This window comes from Pectinophora gossypiella, chromosome 14 (genome assembly GCF_024362695.1).
Source record: "Pectinophora gossypiella chromosome 14, ilPecGoss1.1, whole genome shotgun sequence".
In the NCBI taxonomy this organism is placed as follows: domain Eukaryota; kingdom Metazoa; phylum Arthropoda; class Insecta; order Lepidoptera; family Gelechiidae; genus Pectinophora; species Pectinophora gossypiella.
The window spans coordinates 11,487,559-11,506,956 of NC_065417.1; the positions used below are offsets into that span (position 1 = coordinate 11,487,559).

Below are 19,398 nucleotides of genomic sequence, written 5' to 3' on the forward strand. Positions count from 1 at the left end.
TATGCCATGATAGCATACGTCATGACGGAAGCTGCGTCGGTAAGTTTTCGCTCATACTTTGCGATACGATAAATTTCTAAAATGGTAGAGTGAAACCTCTCTACTATTCCCATGGAATTTGGGTTGTGCGGAGTTCCGATATGAAGGTTTATTTTGTAGAAACATAAGGTTTCTTTCAAAAGGGTATTGTTAAACTCTGTGCCGGGGTCTACATTTATAATTCTAGGGGTTCCGTAATAAGAAAAGTACGAAATTAATGCGCGTACTATTTCAGGGGTGTTTTTGCTTGGGATAGGGATAGCTTGTCCCAGTTTGCTGAAAGCATCTACTATTGTGAGGAAGTATTGTCCTTCTATAGAGAATACATCCATAAAAAGTTCTTGAAACGGTTTATTCTGAGTTTGCGTTAACTGTAATTCCGGTTTGAAGGGTTTCCGATCGTATTTAAGTTTTTTGCATGTTTCACAGGAATTGATAATAGCGGTTACTGTAATGTCCATATTGTTCCAATAATAGACACGTTTTAATTTCATTAAAGTTTCTTTTATACCACGATGACATGTAGAGCCCTCATGATATTTCAGCACTATCTGTCTCTGTTCTTCTTCATTTTCAACGGTTATTACTCTTTTGGTACATTCCATGAGATGTACAGCGCCCTTCTTGAATAGGGATATAAATGCCTGTACAAACTGTTTGCGATGAATTTCACTCTCAAAGTAAATGAATTGTTTTATTTTGGGTCTTACATAACCTTTCAGGAATTCTTTTACTAGATCCGGTCTATTTAAAGGTAAGGTTACTTCAATTATTCTTTGCTTTGAATTGGACAAATTATTAATTGATGTTTCATTTCTGTTCCAGGTATAAACCAGTATTTGATTGGGTTTGCTGTCGATTGCTTCGTTCAAGATGGGGATTCCATTGGTATCAATATCGCGTGCGGAATGGATCGTATCGGTGTTACTATTAGTGTTTTCAGGGATTGTAATGGTACTTTCCGATGGTGAGACGATTGGGAATTGGGACTCCAATTCGTTGTATCCCGCCCTTGGGGTTTCGCTTCCATCGTCCGATGAGAGTTCTATTACATCATCTGTGTTTACTTGCTCATTACGTCGATTTTGGGGTCGGCTTCCTAGTCTGACTACTTCGTTTACCACGTCATCCAAGTAGGATCTGAGTCTATGTTCACTTTCGTCAACATTGACTCGCATGGATTCCGAATCGTTACCTACTGCGTTTACTCTTATTCTGGATAGTGCATCAGCATTGTTATTCTGTTTTCCTGCTTTATATACGACATCGTAATCAAACTCTGCCAAACGTAGTTTCCAACGAGTTAATTTACTATTGGTTTCTTTCATGGACTTTAACCATGTTAGTGGGCGATGATCTGTATATATGGTGAACTTATTCCCATATAGGTATGGGCGGAAGTATTTAGTGGCCCACACAATGGCAAGAAGTTCCTTTTCAGTTGTGCTATATCGGGTTTCTGCATCGTTTAAAGTACGACTAGCGTATGCGATTGGTTTATCCGAACCGATTGGTCCTTGAGATAGGACTGCACCTATCGCATAGTCTGAGGCATCAGTGGTAAGTACAAAGGGTTTTGTGAAATCCGGAAATTGTAGCAAAGGGGCATTTACCAAAAGCTCCTTACACTTTTCAAATGCGTTGATGTATTCTTGATTGATCTGAATCCGATTTCTTTTCTTCAAACAGTTAGTGAGTGGGCGTGTTAATTTAGAAAAATCTTTTATAAACTTTCGATAATATCCGACTAAACCAAGAAAGCTTTTAATTTCCGTAGTTGTTTTTGGCAAAGGGAATTTCAAAACGGCTTTAATTTTGTCATCGTTTGGTTTCAAACCTTCCTTAGTTATTACATGGCCTAAATAGAGTACTTCTTTACGAAGAAACTCGCATTTATCAAGTGTGACTTTAAGATTTGTTGCTCTTAACCTTTCAAATACCTTTCTTAGCTTTTCTAGATGTTCTTGTAGGCTGGATGAATAGACGATTATATCGTCGAGATACACCAAGCAATGTAATCCTTGCAAACCGCGGAGGACATTGTCCATTGCTCGCTGGAACGTCGCGGGTGCGGTTTTAAGACCGAAAGGCATACGGGTAAATTCGAAATGACCGGCTTGCGTAGAGAACGCAGTTTTGTGTCGATCCTTCTCGGCTACTTCTATTTGGTGGTATCCACTCGCTAGGTCGATGGTACTGAAGTATGTAGATTTGCCTAGTTTGTCAAATAAGTCGTTGATGTTTGGAAGTGGATACTTATCGTCGACTGTGATGTCGTTGAGGCGACGGTAATCAATTACCATACGGAATTTGGTTTTTCCAGAAGCGTCTTGTTTTTTGGGAACCAAGTGCACTGGCGCACTCCATGGAGAGTGCGACTCTCGAATAACGTTATCTTTCAATAACTTTTCAACCTGATTTTGAATTTCAAAATTTTGTGCAGGTGGGTGACGATAAGGCCTGATATAAATTGGATCTTCATTTGTCGTGCGAATTTCGTGTTTTACTTGATTTGTAAAGGTTAACGGGATGTCTTCACTATAGAATATATCTCGAAACTCGTAGCATAATTTTGATATTTTGTCTCTTTCTTCTTGATTCATATGGTCCAGTCTTAGTCTCTGTAAATTTTGTTTCAATAGGTCGTCAACGTCGTAACTATGGTCAGTAAAATTTACTATGATCTCGTTCTCTTGGAATGGTGTCACAGGCAGAGGTTTATTAAACGTCACTGTTATGGTGTCGTCAGTAACGTTTTGTATAACTGACGTAGCCATAAAGTCTACACAGTTTACTATTGCGGTTGGCATGCGGACACCTTTAGTGAACTCTATAAAGTCCAAAATTGCATGTCCGTTTTGTAGATCAGTTGGGATGCGAACCCTAGTTTCGGTACGAGGTCCTAAAATCAACTCGTGTGGTGCTTCGTATAGTATGGGTATTTCGGTGTCACGGGTCCGCAGTACTTGGTGTTTCATATCTATGGATGCGTCCAGTTTTTTCAATAAGTCTGAGCCGATTAGACCGTCATAGCGACTATCAACGTCGTAGACATAAAATTTTTGTTGTAACTTGCTTTTAAATGTCTTTAAAAGGGGAATTTGTATTACTTCATTATGGCAACTACGAGCATGTGTGCTGATAACCTCGAATGGTTCCAGAATTTTGAATTTTGCAAAAAATTCGTTTGCCTTTTTGGGACTTATGAATGACCTAGAGCTTCCGGTATCGATCATAAATGTAGCGTTAATTTCAGGTATTCTAATATGGGGTAATTTTAGTGCATTTACGCAATTTATTCGGATTATTTGAGACGGGGTTTTGTTGAGGCCTTTGATTGAAAATTTTCGGCTGGCAAGTCCGTTGGAGTCAATTCATTTTCTTCAGCTTGTTGTTCAAATTCAGGGGGAGGAACGCCCTCGCAGTTCTCAGAAAAATCATCTTGCGCGGTGAAATAGTTTTCCTCATAGTTGTAATCGTATGGGACAAAGAAATCATCGGTATAGTAGATATTATTATATTCGTCAGGGGAGTCGATCATGAATTGCGCTGTAGCAGTCCGCATCGACACGTCAGGCTCGGGTAATGCACATGCATGCGGTTTTTGAGGTTCGGCTTTAGGCATAATTTGATACAGAGGTCGTGTTTGTTGCGGGTTATTAAAGTTTTGCCTATACCACGGATGATTCATTGGGAAATTAAATCGTGCGTTTTGGTTTGGGATTCCAAATTTGAAATTTTGTTGGTTAGGGATACCGAATTTAAAGTTTTGGTTATTAGGTATTCCAAATTTAAAGTTATTTTGGTTGGGGATACCAAATCTAAATCCTTGATTTTGGTTCGGGGGTCGATATCCGAACTGGGGTTTTGGTGTGAATCCGAATTTATTAGGTTGGAATTGTTGTATAAAAGGATTACGGGACTGTTGTGGAAACGGTCCAAATCCAGCACCGGATGGAATGAATCTGAAATTTTGAGCTGTTCTCGTAAATGGTGTTTGTGAAACTTGTGCGGGTTGAGTTTTGTTCTTATTTTTCGCGTCGTATTGAAATTGGAAATTTACTTCCTCCGTAACTACGCTTAAGGCGTTCTCGAGCGTGTTAGAACCCTTAAGTCGCACCGTCCTAATGAGGTTCTCGGGCAGATTATACATGAACACATTAAGGCAAGTGTTATTGTAAATTATCATTTTCGCGGCCTTAACGCCTTCATCCTGTAATAGATTCACTTTTGCAAACAGAGTGCTTCGCACTTGTTGGATTCGACAACAAAAATCGTGATACGATTCGCCAGATTTAATTTTCATTGATTCCAATTCGATAGCTATACATTCTTCCGACCTTGGGTCACCGAAATGTAGGATTAATAAATCTTTTAAGGAAGACCAAGTGTTCACATCTTGTCTTTCGCTTAGTAAATGTGCTGCTTTGTCTATTAGTCTGCTTGAAATAGCATGAAATACATATTGCGTTTGGTGTGGATTGTCCTGTTGCTGGGCATATGCCGATAATACATACTCAGCTTTATTAATGAATAAATTTAGCAACTGTGGTTCGCCACTGAATTTTGGAATAAGGCTTAGCATTTCGTTTGGAACAAGAGAAATTTGTTGCGTCATTTTTATCTACTTAAAATATAACACAAGACACAAAATACAATAGAAACACAATAAAAACACAATAAAAATACACAAGTAAATGACACAAAATAAGACAATAATATAAATCACTTCAATTATTTCTGTTCAATTATATTTTATTATTTTTCTTTAGAAAATCAGATCACTTAACTACTTTATGCTAATTATCTAAAACATTCGGCGATTGTGACCAAATGTCAGATCCTATCTAAACTATGCTAGCTGTCTAAAACATTCGGCAATTTATGTCCGATTGTCAGACCCTACCTAAATGAGTCTCACAATTAGCTGGAATAGAAAGGGATAAGACAGGATAGTGAAAAAGTCTACTCACAGACCGCTCGATCCCATTTCCTCCTACTAGAGTTGTGCGTTGCCACCGAGAGAGTACTCGTCCTTTGTCTCACGCCGCTTGTCCAAAAGTTATTTATTTGGTTCGTAGAATATCCACCGTACTGTAACCCGTGATAACCGAGTTGCAGGTCTTCTGGGTACAGCTTCTTCCAATAGCGGATATCCTACCGGCTGCGCCACTTAAGTTGCCGCGGAGCGAGGGACTCTTTTTAAAAAGCAAAAATTGAATTTTGAATTTAAACTTTTAATGCGTACTTTACAGTGGTCAACTTAAGACTAAACTTATGAGCTAGTTCTATGATCTAAGAAAGCTATGAAAACAACAATACCTCCCGGTAGTTCGGGCTTATCTAAAGCTGAATGCGCAGGACGGATGTTGTTCGTCTGCGCCGGAGGTCTGGGAATGCGCTTCATACAATACTTAGAAAGCTTACGTCGGGACTCTTACAGTACCCGCGGTAGGTCCGGAATACATAACTAGGTACTTGGAAAGATTTATTTTTATTTATATCTACAAATGTCATTACTCCCGTGATTTTATTACAAAACACCTTACTTTCCTTACCCGTGCGAATGTAGGCTTGCAAACCGTTACGTACTTTAACGAAACATACCTATTTAAAATGTATCCGACCACAATCCTTATTGACTTCAAATAAAGAGAAATCCATAAAACTGACACAGTTACACAAGACTATACCAGTGAAGTCATTAATTTATCAACAAAGATAAAGTAAACATTCAGAGTTATCAACTAAATAATTTATTTAACAATGTCGTTAAACTCTTCATCTGAGCGCTTGCACCGCCTTATCTACGTTCCGTTCGTCATAAATTATAATTTTAGAAATTTGGGTGAGTATGGGATTATTGTAAAAACTAAAAACCGTCAGAGTCACTCGGAACGCTATCGTGATTCCACGAACTGAGGACAAAAACAACCGGTGACGAAAACATAGCAACTCAAACCCGATTTTTTTATATCGTGTGTAGAGTACGTCTAGACAACGATGATTTGCGTATTCCCCCAACAGAACGAATCTCTATTGCGATTGCTTACAGTTAAAGATAAAACCGAGTACTAAATGAGTTTGCGTAAATGAAATGCAGCTTATGAATATTCGTTACTTTTAGAAGCAAGCATTGTTGGCTCGTCTGGCGGGGCCTTGTGGCGCTCGCTCGAGAAAATTGTCTGAATACCTATCATTTGGGCGAGTGTCGAAAGAAAGGTATTGTTACGATGATCGCTTAGTGAAAGTCATGACACCTAGCAATGGGCGCTATTTTACACAGCTCTAAGAACAAAAACATTGTGGGTAGAGTAAACACGGGCGATATAATCGACAAATCTTGGAAGAGCTCCGAATTTTTATTAGATAACAACATAATATATAAATTCGATTCTTGGAATTATTTCAACACGCCGTTTTCCGTGTAAATGTATACATATAACATACAACAACTGTTACATGCGTTTGAGCCTTTCTTCGTGCTTAATATTTTGAAGATGATCAATATGAAATGGAAAGCGTTCAATTTTGTATTTGAATAATCGTCTATGATTGAAGACATTCTCCTAGCTTTGAGTCTGTGCAAGAATTTTGGAGAGGGATCTTCTTACATTTGTTGTGTTGTATTATTGAGTAATTGCGAGCGATCGCACGGCACAGTATCGCAGTTCGAAAACAAATCACAGCAATTCCGCGCCGTATTATAACAACGTTTTTGTGAAATTACACGTTGGCCGAGTATTATACGCAACGTGTGTTTATGGGAAATATCCTCGATTTTAGAATACATTCTTTTTTTAAAGTTGCTGTGTGGTATTATTTTAGGTCGTGGATTCGTGATCACCGTCAATGTTTTCGCGCGCAAAGTAATGTCTTGAAATAGGTTTGTTATTTAATTAGTTACGTTAAACTCGTGAGAACTGTTTACATAACATATACATCCACTCCGCGCCAGCTGTGTTTAGGTCCTATGTAATAGGGTGCGAGCCTATTGTCATCAATCAGACGAAAATTCTGGAAACAACGTGATATCAATTATTTGTAATCCAAACATGAATACACACTCATAAAGTCTAATTCAGTTATTTAGAACCTGATACGGGATTCGGACTTGACCCTAAGTCACGTATTTTACAACTGGGATTTCACGGATCTTTTATATCATCAATAGTTTATACTTCTAAAAAACATGGCACTTATTTTCCCTGATGATCACCAAAACTTATGTTACGATAGCAACCGTATAGCAATAGACATAGTAATTGTAAATTACACGACGGAATGTAAATAGCTACTTCCACACCAGTAAATTCATACGCGCACAAGAATTAAAACACTATAATTATACCGTACTCTACTTCAACGGGTTTGAATCCGCTTCCATACCTACTTTTAGCATGCTTAGTATGTATCTTTGCATCTTCGATATTCTCACTTTACACTTAGCATGAAATTCCATGCTAATTAGCAGCAAGTGCGATTTGCATTTTAGAAAGTAAAACTTACATAAGGTAAAGTAGAAGTACTAAAATAGGTGTTATTGAATGGATCATTAGCGGAGACAATATTGATGGCGCCCTCGTCTTACTAGCTATTGAAGTTGGAACATGAACAATCGAATTCTAAACCGGTATTGATTACGGAAAGGTTGCGCGAGTATAGTTAGTATTTTGGCCGTACATAGTAGGAGCCGTGGTAGCCTAGTCGGTAGAACACTTGCCTCCCACTTTGAGGTCACAGGTTCGAATCCTAGCACAAATTGTTATTTGAATTCATGTTTGGATCATAAATGATTATCACGTGCCCAGCGGTGAAGGAAAAAATCGTGAGAAAACTGACGTTCCCGAGAAATGCATTTTCGGATGTGACCTAACCTGTATTGGGCTGGTTTTCCCTTCGCGGGCTTCTGTGAAAAACCGGTCCTGTCAAATCTTTGGGGTAGGTAAGCGGACCCTGTGGGAAACGGGACAATGCTAGGGAGATGGTGATGACTTACGTGTAAGGTCATGAGCAATATCCTGTACCCACTTTGGAACCCTGTCGCACTATCATATTTGACATTTAAAGATATTTACGGTTTAATTTGTCAAAACAGTTAATGTGACGTGGTTTCAAAGTGTATACATATTAGTACTCGTGACCGTAGATTACGCATGTAAGTAAGAAAAAATATCTATACTCGCGCCTTGTCACCATAATGTTCATCATAATAATATCCATATTAGGACTTCGTATCAACAGTGGATGGAAGTTGTCCAATCCAAGTTGTGAAATCCTTAATCCCTAATCCCCATTAGAATCATTGATCGTTCCCGACAATAAAAAGGCGGTAAAGTATTGTAAAAAGAGCTTTGCTACCGAACTTTTAGAAAGATAAGAACAAGAAAGAAGAATTTGAAAAAAGAAAAGCAGGCAGTGTCCTTACTATTGAAGAGTTTTACAACGGGAACATTCCGACTTTCGGAACATTCTCGGGCACCGCACATCACTAATTAGAATATGAACTGTGCCACAAGTAATCAGAGACCAACTTGCAGTCACTGTTGATATGGACTCCTTACTTCAACCTGTTTTGTAGACGTAGGTCATGGGTAGTTAACTGACAAAATATTTGTTTCAAATACATACAATAAGCTCATGATTATATCCCAATTGGGGTAGTCAGAGGTACATCCATCGCAAGGTGAACTAAGTACCTACACCTCACCGAGCTTTCTGTTGGACCAACATAATAGGTGGTAAGCCGTATCGTCTAATGGTCGAGCCAACTTTGTTAGTGAAAATTTAAAAGATTAATTAATAATTGAACGTCATCATTGTTGATTTGTGTCATCGTCGGCTTGAACAAGTGAACTAACAATTGGAGAGTTTAAATAAGTTTCATACTTCACCTAAAGTTTCTTGACACGCGTGGCACATTTACGATAATTATTTACTTCTTTTGCGGTATCTACTCATACCTATCGCCGGCTGTCGACTCATTAATCACTCGTCAGTGGCGTACGCGCAGACATAAAACACGGAGATTATACTCCATACACGTTACATCACACAAGTCAAATTCCGACGCCAAATCATTTATTCCGTGCGCTATTAACGGACACTTTGCTGATCTGAACCATCATCAATAAGGAAATCAATGAAACAGTGTTTAGAATGTAGCCGCATTAACGGATTGTTGAGGCCTAACGAGCGATATATGATTGATAATGGTAGAAACAAGGTTTAATAACTGTTAACTATCAAACAAAAAGCATACCGAAACGAAAGCTAACAATTGCATTTGTAGAACACGTCATTCGACGAATCCGCATTTCTATCAAATTCGTCAGTCATAAAAAAATGTTGTTGCTACAGTACGTGTCCTAAATAAAGAACGATATGCCACGATTCGACACGCCAATCCTAAAACCATTTGCAAATCCGTACTGTTGTTCCAAATCCGTCGTAATTACTTTCTCTAGTCGCATTGAGGCTGTTATTTTTGGTTTTATAGCCTCGACAAAAACTGGTATACCAAAACAGATATTCAATACTATAATACCTATAGCATGCGAGACTTATGAGTATGATGAATTAAAATCGGAAACAGCGGCTATTGTCCAATACTTTCAAGACATGAGAAGCATTGCGCCGTCGCAGCAATGATAAGTATAAAAAAAAGTTTATTAAAGAACCCATTCAATAGTGAAATATCGACTCGTGATGTCATTTGGAACTTCATTTGATGTTGAATTGAGGACGGAGACGATGGGTTTTTGACGTTGTGCTCCAACGATCATTTATTCATAAATTGTAAGTCAATCCACGCATAATGTTTAATCATAGAATTAATTTTCTTACCTTCCTTCATTTCCTTCTTTTAAATGAATTAGTTTGTATAAAAAATATGTATGGTAAACACTTAATTTCAGCATATTATCCATTAGCTAGCTAAAACCTGCTGCCTATTAACGCAACTCATAACAGATCAGATAAGTAAGTAAATCCTTTATCGGATGCTACTTGGAACGAACCTGCAATGAGGAAGCTTAAAGGAATGCATTGTAAACCTATCTTTTGAAAAGAGCGAGAGAAACGCGGAACACATTCTGAAGGCTGCGAGATTCGCGGGTCGCCTTGCGAAAGAAAGTGCGATAATATCTTAAAGCCGCCACTCACGAACCGAACGGCGGGCGCTGGGCGCTCTTTGCATTCCGTGAATGTAGACACTTCTACCAGAACACATGTACCAACTAAGCTTACAGATATCTACTCAGACTAGAAAAGAGAACAGCAGGAAACGGGCAAAGCAACAAAAACGCCAACACTCAAATCGTTAAAACGAAGAAATGTGACAAAAGTGTCAATCGGTTTTTTTATGGTGACAGATTTGTGAGAAGTTTTTCGTCAAAAAATAAGCAATATTGGGACAAAAACAGAGTTGCTGGTATTCTTTTATTTACACTTCATAACTGGCGGAGCTTACAAAAAAAGTAGCTAGCTGTATACCGATCTTGGTGGCCGGCTGCTGAAGCACGTGCGAGGCTAAATCAAGTGGAGTTCGTGCGATCGCCCGATAGTGCGTATCCGAAGGACCATGCTGAATGATAGCTACGGCAGCGATTGATCCGCGTATTGAAACGTCACAAAAGATTACTATCTCATCGTTAGAGCTTCTGCAGTTGTCAGTGCCAGACTTGCTGGGAACGCAATTATACCTACGCAACCAACCTGATAGCGCACTACGATATGAAACACTTGAACAAGAAGGCTAAATTTTGAATAGATAGCATTTTGAACACAAAGAGATATGCATATGAAAGAACAAACACGTAAGCGTCGTTCAGAGACGTACAATATCAAGATGTAAATCGGAGCGATAACCTAATACAAATTCGTGATCCATCAATAAAGAACGAGAAAGTACACTTGACGTCGCGGGAGGGTGTAAAAACCGTCGCGGGCGCATTCACGAATAGAGCCTCGTTACGCGCATGCGCTCATGAATGATGGATGGCCGTGGCCGATCGAGGAACACGGAGCGATAGGGCTAGCAGAACATCAAACTGGACCTTTACTTGCAAGGTGTATTAACAGTTAAATTGAAACTGTATCAAAGAGTTAAAGGGCATAGCTAATAAATATACCTACTACAATTTAATTTATTCTTAGAGCAACTTAGGGTTGAAGTCATTCGCAACCATAGGCGTACCTTTCACGCTCTAAACACAGCACATGATATGTCGTATCTAAACCTGGTTGTTGCTGAATCAGCGACATTTCACCTTTTAATGTACGTACGTAGCTTTTGACTATAATTTTAATCAAACGCGATCCTATTGTCAATAATATTCTAAAACTTCATATTGCAAGACATACAGAAAGCTCTGTAAAATAAAAATAATTCTATATAAAAACACTATATAAAAAGTTCTTAGAGCAGTAGGTATGTAACGTCTATCAAAATCTTCCAACAATAAACAAACACGCTCAGCCAAATCCAAAGGCAGCCCTGCTTCCATCAACATTTCACATGCTAACTACACTTGGTGAAGACGCCAACTCCTTTATTCCCATAGAGTACGGTTCAGATAGACCGCATCAGGAATTTATGGCTGTGAATAGTTTTGATTTGTCAGGTGTCGGTGTGATTGACAAGTCCGTGGCGATAGTATCGCGCGTCATAAATAACGCCACCGCTAGTTAGTACACATTCACTGCTCTATCCTCACAGATATGGAAACGTTGATATAGAATAGACTATAGGTAAAGATGGTAATGTTTTGTGGGAAAATTCGACCATTTTTAATTATGAATAGAACTTTTCAAATAAAGACAAAACGGATAAGTACTTTTAATATCTCTAACTACTTACATGTTCAAGTACATGTATTAGATAAGTGAGAAATGAATTTAACAAAGCTATGAATACAACCTCAATAATAAAGCACAAGGACTTTTAATGTCTGTAACAAACCCATATCAGATATTTATATTTCGTAATAGACATCGGCCACTCGTGAGAAAACAACGTACGATTATATTACATACAAGTCGCATCATGGAAGTACTCGCACACAGAGAATAATAGAAAACCGTTGCCCAATGATTAGTCATTGACTTGATAGACTTGGTTTTTCGGCACGCGTTAAAAGCATTTCACAATATCTACTAATGAACGGCTCTCGTTCTTTTAAAATTCAAAATCCCCTTCATTCATCTGAGTCAAAGCATAAACGCGTGAATAAATAGACAGCGTGACAGTAGGACAACAGAAACGTGCGTTCAATTAAGTCGCGTTTAGACATCATGGAATTTTGTATATTTGGTTAATAAATAATGATGTTTAAGAAAGTCAACAGGTTCCCGCGGTCGGTGTTTCTGCTATACATCACGCGCGTTCAGAAGGCGACCACCGTAGGGCCGACGCGGGCGCAACCGTTACTTCGTGTCCAATAAATTCAAGAACAAACGACAGCAATAAGGAACAGCCCGCGTCCAGGCATCCATCTCCTGTCAGACCAAGAACCGACTTATAAAGAGCCGCTACAATACGTCATACGTAAACTGTCCGGCGATAAATCAAATTCGGCTCCGACGTAACTGTAGATAGATCGAACCTAAACTGCTCATTTCGTAAAGCATTTACATCATTCAAAGCGAATATGAAATGGACGGTAAAGGAGACGGATGAATGGCTCTATTGATATAAATCGCATTCAAGCCTTCAGATTGGAATCGGTTTGTAATACAAATGTTGATGAATATGATTTGAGTAGCCGCAGCAGTCTGAATATAATGCTGATTCTGAATAATAATAAAATTTGTATGGTTGAAGAAGTAGTCATTGTTGTGTGATAGCAGACAAAAATTCACGATAAGTGCAACAACGGTACTCTAATTAAGGATGACATCAACGAAGATAACGGGCGAGGATCGGACAGATGTCTCCTGCCGGATGTTAGTCATACATCCATACATAATTCATACGTACATTGTGAGTGCGAATGGCGACTTTAGTGAGCACAATAATTATAATTGAAGACTTCCCGTCGATCCCGACGAGACTATTAGAGAAATCATTGTTACGATTAGTTCCGTTTGCCAATACATAATTGTTTTTGCCAATGAAACATCTACGTTAATTATTTCCTAGTAATCCGGTCATATTTAATAATTATTTAATTCCGATTCAATAGAACCTAAATACTGGCCGGGTGAGAGCCTCAGCGCTCCCCATTTGTCCGATCACGAAGTTAATGCCATAAGAGGCAAATCTACAATAAGTCACGTCATAAAATTAAATAGGTTAGGTACTGAGCGAATCATTATTATAATAAATAAAATATAAATTGAATAGTGTTAAAAATCAGGCCTATACCAGTGACCTAGAAAATGTCATAGATAAAAGACCTATTTGAGCTGTTGATGACGATAACGAATCAAAGTATCTTATTCGCATTTGTGTACTTATCTACAATGAACTCGCAGATAAATTAGCATCCGAACAAAACAGGTTATCTACATATAGCGCAGATTCGAAATAACTCTATCAAACGTGAATATTATGGTGCGACGCTTTAGGCTACAACTGCTGCCATAAAGGATGCAATACCATGGAATCAGCAATACATTAGGGTTTATGGGAATCTCAGATTAACGGTTCAGATCTGAATATGGAGTCACGTATCGGCTATTAGTGAAGGGCTGAAGATGAGAACACTTTGCAAGGTACATTTGTGATCTATTTATAATGTTTGGAACATTTGTAACTACTAACATCCTTTCGTACTATTGCCATAAGAAATACGAGTACATACATTATTTAGTCCATCTCAAATAGCCCTTGCACTTGGGCTTCTTACATCGATGGGAGTAAATATTACGACTACAATTTAATACGAAACTTCACACTACGGCAACATAACAATTGCCTTTTAGGTGTAGAAGGCAGAATTCTCAAGAAAAGCCGACCGAAAACCAATAAACCATACATGGACAAGATCACGTCGATAGCAGCTTCACATCGATAAATTTAAGGCCAATGTTCCGAGTGCATATTATGGCCCATTAGCAGCTATAGGAATCATAAACTACGACCAGAGTCCCGCAGCCGCCCACGCAAGCCACATTAATAGGACCACGTATGATGAACGCCCGGTTCATTTTAAATTGGACGTAATTGATTTGGAAGCGAGTCTGATTTTGCTGGAATCTTGGAGTTAGATTGCAGTTTTCGTGTGATCTGAAGACTCAGATGGTGATGCGATTTCTGTTTTGTTTCTTGATGTGGCTACGGACAGTTACAGAAATAGGTACCTACACGTGTTATGTGTTCCTTTAGTTGTACATTCGTTTCAGTACCCCTTCTGTGACTTTTGATACCTGGCTGAGCAAACACATGTTTAAACGTAGAATAATCATTGAATACTCCGTCATTTATAAGCCATTATACAAACATTTAATTACATACTTAGCTATAATTTCAAAGATACTTAAATTAAATAATACTAGACATCAAGTTTGTGATTTTATATTCCTATTAACAACTTTACTGGAATATGCATTAACGTAAAGACAAGACGTAGCAAATGTTCTTAAAATGCATACATTAGCTTTTATATAAAATACGTCTTTACAAACATAGCTTTAAAAATTATTTCCTTCCACTAAAATATTGATTACATGATACTGGCGCCAACAAACCGATATAATGCAAAATTTCTAATATTTAATGGCATTATTATGTAAATCTGAAATCTACTTCTAATCATATTTGCACGTTATTTAATGACTAAAAGCATAATGTAACAAGGTTATTATACAATTTCAATGACTAGAAGTTTTGTTTCATAAAATATTTGTCTTAACGACCCGATTACTTAACCTCTCATATGCCGAGATACCAGACACAATAGATTTTACATTGTGTCTGGTCGAGATCCGCGTTCCGGCGTTTAAGGGGTTAAGCCATAGGATGCGGCCAATCAACTCGCGACAACAAACACTTCAGGATCCCGATGCCGACCACGCCGGTGTGGTCGACATTTTCCCTTATCCGGCGGTTATCGCTATCGTCCCACTATCGGGTAGATTAATTCTTTCAAATATAATCATCTTAGTCGACGCCCTGAGTAGAGGTTCGCACCCAACTAGGCACCCTCAGGTCTGTTGTCTGAAATTTTGTACCGGGCGAGAGCCCTCAGCGCTCTCCATTTCTCCGGCAAAATAGTTAATCTGCGGCAAATCTACGAAAAAATATTTACGATCTTGACATAAAATGAAGATTAACAATTATACATACAGTTGGCGTTTAAGCATGTGTTTTTGCCAATTCCTTAATATGCTAATTCTTTGTAACTAAGTTTCGTATGTATTTGAATTTCAAAGTGGAATTAGACATGGCCATTGTTTGTAATATACAATGTTGTATTCGTGCGTCGTTCGCTACCTCTATTGTGAGTTTCCGTGGGATATATCTTTTGGGACATCGCTGCGATAGCGAAACTAATAATTACGTGAGCCATTCCGCCGTTTCTTTTGGACATTTCTCTATCTACGAACAGAATATCAATGCAAATGTTGCTTTTGAATACTTGTCTTGTTTGTTTTTTCCTCTTGAATACCCTGTATTAACTAATTTTGGCGATAATGAGCTGATCTTGTGAATCATTCTTTCCGCTTTCAAAACCGAAGATTTGTCATGTGAAAATTAGTCAGTCAACGTAAAGTAGGCTCTATTTTATATGAATGCATAATACAGATAGACATCACCGGACATGACAAATTATAACAAAACAGGAATAGACAAATTAGATGAAGACTGATAAAATTACGATTACGATCTAAAACACGAAGCCGTCACTGGAACTAACGAAGAATATTTTGCAGCAACTTGTCGACATAACATAATTATAGATAATGTGAATAGAAATAATTACAAAACTATAGGCTGGGGAGCGAAATGATTTCGTAACCAGCGTTATCAAGTTCGAAAGGCGTGTTTCGCGCGTGCGTACAGACATTTCAACTTACAAGCTCCTCCCACACTAAAGCAACAAGTTTGTGATACTTTTAGTTAGTTTTACACAATTCTTAAAGATTCTTATCTTTTTGTTAAAACTGCATGATTTTTTGAAATATAAAACAACCACTATTATTACGTGATTCGACGTGTTATGTGAAAATAAGTCATGCTAGATTAAATAATATAACATAACACAGGTACAATACAATCTATGAACGTAAAACTTAACGGTTGCGGATATTACTATACATTATCGATTCATTTACTATATAACAACAGATAAGAACATACTTATTGAATATGTAAACATCGGCACAGACCATACCTATTTAAAGAAAATATATTATTAATAAAATGAGTAACTTACAATCTCTTCAAAAATGACCAACAACCACCGAAAACACGGACCGAATTTGTATTGAAAACACGTAAGTCAATTCACACAGCACTCAGTTCAAATGCACCGAACGTAGAGATAAGGGGCGATGACGGCCGCCTCCGATGACGTCTCAACGTGGAATGGTCTGATGATGGCGAGCCGAGGAAGAAGGACGAGGGAAGGGGCGCGGGGAGCAGGGGACCGGTAGGCGTGGCCTCGCAGGTGTATCAGTCGAACTGTGATATACGCGCATGTTAACACTCGGAAACGAACACGCCTCATTGTCACGCAACGAAGACCAAATCCAGGCAATGTTAATTGTTTGTTCGACGGCGAAAGTATCGACGTTACTTGTTATTGTGACTAAAAGAGATAAGGCTCGGAGCATTCTTTGGTGTTTCGACAGGCGTAGATGGAATATCAGATAAACTTTTTTGGAGATAATGACAGACTAATTATGACACTTGAGAACTTATCGCGTGTTGTTATCTTGAAGTGGGTGCGATAGGACAAAAAGAGGGTCTAACTTTGAAGTTGTTTGAGAGATTCGTTTAATGAGAAGAGTTCTGTTTAAAAACTTCAGAAGCTATCCAGAATATCTCCTTTAAACCCCGATTCCTAATGACTTTTAAGGCTTTAAATTAAGTAAAGAATGCAGCTTCAAGTTAATAAACACTTGACAGTTACTTTCGGAATCTTGGCGTAACCTCTTGCACACGCGAGGCGTCTTTAGGTCTTGTCACCTAGTGAATTATGTCTTCTTCTAGCACCAAGCGTAAAACATTTTAGGAATTCCACAGTTACAGAGGCCTGACGTTTTACGGAGACAATTTATGGCAAGCTTTAGAACGAGGGTAAATCTGTGCAAATTGTATTGTAAATCACGTCTTTGATTTCAATGGCATTAAAAGAGTACTGTCAAGATTGATTGAGGAGTTATCATTTGGCAGGAACTAATTACAGGAACGTTCGAAGCAAGTGCAACCCCTTGCCATTTAAACGGTGTTAAAGGAGGATTTATTTATTTATCCCCGTCTGGCATTCACCGCGTTTACCCAGATAATCACTGAGTCAACATTACCGGCATTGCGCACTGAACTATAACTCTTGTTGACGTCTTAATAAGCACCATACCTTCCGTCAGCTCGGGAGATTTATGGAGATCACGATGGACTCTCACTCCAGTTAAATAACCTTTAAGTATAGTGGCATAAGACCGTTTTAATTTGGCCAGCTTTAATGCTTTCGTGAAGTAAATGAATTGCCTATCAGATGATACCGGTGTTTCGAAGCCACTCTATTTTGATGCTGTTTAAGTTTACAGCTATAAGCTCTTAGATAGTGATGTAGAGTAATAAGGTTGTCGGATATAATAACTTTTTCTTATTATAGTGTTTTGTTTTACTGTGGAGGTAAAGATGAATGTACATACCCATGCACTTCATTCATCTGCGAAGTGACTACTGATTACCCCAAATCTTCATCGAAGCTATTGGATTTGTTAAATTATGAAATTAAATTCTCACAACTAGAAATAAAGCTAGATCTCAAATATTTCAGATAAGAAGGATGCATTAATCGCCGCTAAAATTTAAGTTGGTAGACCTAAACTAGGCGAGCATAAGATCTCACAACTTTTGAGTGAAAAAGTCGCAACTTACAACGACTTACTTGCTTACTTAGCAACTTTAATAAATGGGTAATTACAGATTAGTAGTTAACACATTCACCAATAAAACTGATAAGCATGCTAACGAGAAACAATCTCGCAATAGATTCGCTCGAGTTGCAACATTAGAAGTGATCGGTGTAATAAATATAATAAATACCTCCCAGTTTATAACTATAAGCTCTTAACTTCGTAAAACAAGACACTATAAAAGAGTCATCATCATTAAAATGTTTAATGGGTACTATGTGTATGACTGACCTCGTTCTAATGCATACTAGAACGTCTTAATTTAAATTGACTTCCTTAATATTAGGTGAAACTGGAATTACACTAACGTAAAGGCAAAAATACCTTACAATAGGCGATAAAAAGATTAGAAGAAGAGAAGAGAGAAAGGAAAATATTGACAAATTTGTTTGTAGTATCTCCGAAATTCAAATTCAAAAACACTTTATTGCACAAAGATAAACATAACAAATAGAACAAATACGTAAGAGACAGAAGGGGCACAATAAGCGGCCTTGTTCCTAAACAGGAACCTCTTCCAGGCAACCTTCTTCCTTCTACTTTACAAAGATAGAAAAAAATGCCGAATTTTAAAACTGCAATCAGAATTCGTATCTGTGTAAGTATGTTACTCATTTCGCATATAGCAATCTCATCCTCGCCACAAGATAATTCCGACGCGGCTAACCAGTCAACCGAGAATAAATGAGGGTACTTCAAGATCCTGTGTTAATTAACTCATAACTCAAATTGGCACTTATCACGTGCGATATATATCGACGCATGCGCAACGCCGTTAGCGAGAAAACAATATACGAGGATATCCACCTATATATTTACGAGTATTACGTCGTGTAGGGTCAGGTCGTCCACCTATTTATTGTTTGCAAGAATGTGGAACAATAAGGGGTGTAATGTTTTTCTGTTAGTAAGCTTTTTTTCCGTATGGACTAATGTTACTAAGACATTATCATTATTTTTTTAGTGACGTTTTTTGCCGGTTTACTGACATGTCAAGCCTTGCATTACGTTGTGTGACAGTTATAGAATGAGTGGGTTGTGTGGCTGATTGTGTGTTACGATGTGGGATGGTTTGAGTGGCTATAAGTATTAGAGGTTCATGTTCAGTTTGCAAGAATTTTCTGACTGCAGGTATTCAATATTGCTGTTTTCTGTAGAAGATTATTATTATTTCAAGCGTACACCATCGCACTGCAGGGTAAAGGCTTCTCTTCCTATCTTCCACTCCTCCCGATCTTGGGCTCTCTCTTTTCAAGATGTTGAGTAACC

General features: G+C 38.2%; 1 protein-coding gene across 3 annotated transcripts in view; it reads right to left on the bottom strand.

Moving 5' to 3' along the window:
• LOC126372772 (protein N-terminal asparagine amidohydrolase) overlaps window positions 1-19,398 on the bottom strand; it is a 127,744-nt gene that overhangs the window by 47,603 nt on the left and 60,743 nt on the right. Inside the window, exon 1 of one of the 3 annotated variants that reach the window (XM_050018652.1) lies at window positions 16,419-16,557. The exons of the other annotated variants lie outside the window; for them this stretch is intronic. The gene's annotated coding sequence lies outside the window, so the exon portion shown is untranslated. Of the gene's footprint in view, window positions 1-16,418; window positions 16,558-19,398 lie in introns of those variants that run through there. 3 annotated transcript variants of the gene reach the window in all.